The 3,877-nt window shown below is 48.8% G+C and overlaps 1 pseudogene; it reads left to right on the top strand.

Annotated features, from left to right (window-relative positions):
* The first annotated feature begins 2,694 nt into the window (after nt 1–2,694).
* LOC127185507 (melanoma-associated antigen 11-like) lies at nt 2,695–3,557 on the top strand (annotated as a pseudogene).
* Nucleotides 3,558–3,877: the final 320 nt, after the last annotated feature.

Raw genomic sequence — 3,877 nt, 5'->3', positions numbered from 1 at the left:
TGCAAATCAATACAACTCTGAGATTCCATCTTACACCCATCAGAATGGCTAAAATCAAACATTCACGTGACAACACATGCTGGCGAGGATGTGGAGAGAGAGCAACACTCCTTCATTGCTGGTGGGAATGCAAACTAGTACAGCCACTTTGGAAATCTATCTGGTGCTACCTTAGAAAAATGGGAATAGGGCTTCCTCAAGACCCAGCTATTCCACTCCTTGGAATATACCCAGAAGATGCTCCAGCACACAACAAGAAAATTTGCTAAGCCATGTTCATAGCAGCCTTATTCGTAATAGCCAGAACATGGAAACAGCCTAAGTGTCCCTCAGTAGAAGAATGGAGAAAGAAACTGTGGTACATTTACACTATGGAATACTACTCAGCTATTAAAACCAAGGAATTCCCGAAATTTGTGGACAAATGGATTGAACTAGAAATGATCATAATGAGTGAGTTAACCCAGAAGCAGAGAGACTCAAATGGTATAGACTCACTTATAACTGGACACTAGCCCAAGGGGCTGGTCCCATGAAATTCTGCACCTACCAGGAAAGTGGGATAGAGGTGAGAACTTCCTATTGAGACTCTAGGTGAGAAAAATATAGGGAATAAGGAAGTAGGTGGATGCAGAGGGTCCTAGAAACCTACAAGAGGAACATTATGATGGGTGGATCTGAGCCCAGGGGTTCTGCTTGATCAAAGGCACGAACCAAGGACAAAACATGCAGCCATCATCAAACCCCTACCCAGATCTAACCAAGGAACAGAACATTCTCCACAGTTAAGTGGAGACTGGGGACTGACTTTCACAGGATCTCTGGTGCCCCATATTTGGCCATGTCCCTTTGTTGGGGAGGCCCAATGGCACTCGGAGGAAGGATAGCAGACTACCAAGAAGAGACTTGATACCCTAGCACCATATTCAGGGGGAGGAGGTCCCCCTCAGTCACAGTCATAGGGAAAGGGGATTGGGGTGAAAGTGGGAGGGAGGGAGGAATGGGAGGATGTAGGGGATGGGTTAGAAAATGAGATGTAATATGGATTATTTTATTTTTCAATAAAAATGTGTTTAAATAAATAAAATAAAATAAAAAATAAAAATAAAATAAAATAAAATAGGGTTTCCTGAAGTACACCTGATGTGCGTTCATCTTACCTCTTCTTCTTGATGTTTTCTCTTTCCACCAGAATGAATCTGGCCAAAGACTCCCCCGCCCACCTTTCATCCTGATGTCCTTTAAGTAAGAAAGACCCTTCCTGCCTTGCGGGTTGGACACCTGGACATAGCCGAACTGTGCCACCTCATTTTTGTTAGCTTCAGATAGCCACAGTCCTTGGGGGAAGGTCCAAACTTCTATCTGGGGACAGATTTTCTCTTCGTTTCCAGTGGTTGAAGCCATTTTGTTAGGTTTCTGGAATGGAGTGTCAATCAGGTGTTTCTGATTTCAGGCCATTCAGGGGAAGTGTGTTACTAAAGCTGGGTTTCAATTATTGCTGAACTGGGTGTCAGGGGCCACTCAGAGCCATTTTCTGAGGTGCCTTAAGAATTGTTGCCATACTATGCTGTTTGCATACAAGGCCTTGTAGCTTTCAAAACAGTCGTTAAATTCCTGGAAGACTGACAGATAGATATAGCATTCTAAATTCCTGCAATGGTTTTGGGGGGGGAGCTCCTGGGAATGGATAGACTAGTCTTTAGACTCTGCAGGAAAATACAGTGGCCAGCCATTTTGATCTTTTATTTTCTTGTTTTTCCAGACACAGTCTCTCTGTATAGCCAGGGCTATCCTTGACTCACTTTGTGGACAAGAATGACCTCGAACTCAAAACAGTCCACCAGCCTTTTCCTCCTGAATGCTGGGTCTAATGGCATGTGCCACCAATGCAGAAACCCTTTTGGCTCTTGAGTCACCCCTGCCACGCATTTCCAGAGCTGATTCATCATGACTTTTGTGTCCTCTCTCAAGAAGATGAGCCTTTGGAGCATGGGGTACCACCGGAGGCAAGAGGGAGCCAGGTGTGTTTGACAGAGGAGGTAGGTATTGGCAACCAGGTAAGCTGTCATGGTTATTAATGAACATGTGAGAAGGCCCTGTCCCCCAGAGAGAGGACTGCATAAAGCATGCATGGCTCTGTGCTGATGCCTATAGAACCCTGAGGGGGAGCTGCCACTCCTGCTGTGGAAAACTGGGGTTCCAGGAACAGGAGCTAAGATGCACTTCATGTGGACTTTGGAAACTCCTAATAGAGCAGAGAGGAGGCCAGGCCAGGTGGCCATCACTGCAGATTCCACTACAGGGCAAGTGGGTCCCTGCCCCAGGCTCAGCCATCATGTCAGGGTACAGTATTGCCAGGTGTGGGAGTGTGCCAGAGTGAGAATCCTTGCACTCAGAGGCACATGCAGGACCAGAGTCCTTTGGCCCTAAGGCACTACCCCCCCCCAGGCAATACTCTGCATCAGGTTTTGAAAGCTGCCCAACCTACAGGTGTCAGATTCCACTCACTCTGTCATTTCCCCCCCCTACCCCCCACCCCCACCCATCGCAGGCCTGTGGGTCTTCACCCATCTGAGCTACAACAAGTCCGTTCCTGTGTTTCCAAGGAAATCAGCATGGATCCAACTGACAGCAGACACACAGGCAACCTCCCAGACAGCACTCAGTCCCAGAGCAGGGCAAGGGGCCTGGAGCATGCCCACATCCCAGGAGCTGAGGCAGGTGAGGTGGAGGCCACCACCACCCTCAGGGCATCCATCTGTGGGTGATATGCTGGGCTCTCCCCAGTGGCCTCAGAGAGCCTCCTCTCCTGACTATGCCAGCGGCCCTGCCAGTAGGGCATCATCTGTTGAGTCTTCTGGCAGCCAAGGAACAGAACTGGCTGACCGATACTCTCCCTCACAAGGTGTCCTCATCAGAAAGATGATTGATGTGGTTCACTTCCTTCTCCTCAACTACACTAGCAAGTAACTGACATCTAAGGCTCAGATTCTGTACATAGTCCTCCGTGGTTACAAGGAATACTACCCTGTCATCTTTTCTAAGGCATCTGATTGTTTGATGCTGCTCTTTGGCCTGGAGATAGTGGAAAGAAACACCCTTGACCACATCTACTCTGTTGCCCTTGCTCTTGGGATCACCTACCATGGGACTCAGCATGGTTTTCCAGGCGTACCCAAGACAGGCCTGCTACTAATCGTGCTGTGCATCATCTTCATAGAGGACAACTGTGCTAGTGAGCAGGCCTTGTGGCGCGTACTGAACAACATGGGGGTGTATGCGGACAGTGAGCATTTCATGTACGGGGAGCCCAGACGTCTCATCACGGAGCATTTTGTGCAGGAAGGGTACCTGGAATATAGGCAGGTGCCTGACAGCGATCCTCCTTCCTATGAGTTCCTGTGGGGCCCAAGGGCCCGCGCTGAAACCACCAAGATGAAATTACTCAAGTTTTTTGCCAGCATCTTTAAGCAGGATCCCCGAGCCTACCCCTTTAGATATGCAGAGGCTTTGCGAGAGGAGATAGACAGGGTCTAGGCCAGGAGGGCTGGGCAGATGGCCCTTGGGGCTCTGCCCTGCACATGTTCTACTTCCCACACGGGCAGTTCCCATCCAACCCCAGGACAGGCAGAGTCAGTCATCTAAGTACCACGCCATCATGTGACACATGGTGGGAGGAGCTGTGGGAACCACTCTCTCCTGTTCTTCCCTCTACTCTGTCCTGTCTGGGTGGCTTGAGGTTGTGTAGTTCTTATAGAATGTTGCGAACTTTACTACAAGACTCATGGACCTGGGATGTCTTAAGTGTGCAAATGGATTTAGCAATGCCCATGCTGCTGTTCATCCACTTCAGGAGAAGGGTATCATTGTGTAATCC

Source organism: Acomys russatus, chromosome X (assembly GCF_903995435.1).
Source record: "Acomys russatus chromosome X, mAcoRus1.1, whole genome shotgun sequence".
Lineage (NCBI taxonomy): Eukaryota > Metazoa > Chordata > Mammalia > Rodentia > Muridae > Acomys > Acomys russatus.
Note: the sequence above shows the minus strand (reverse complement) of the source record. Positions and strands in the feature narration are given on the sequence as shown.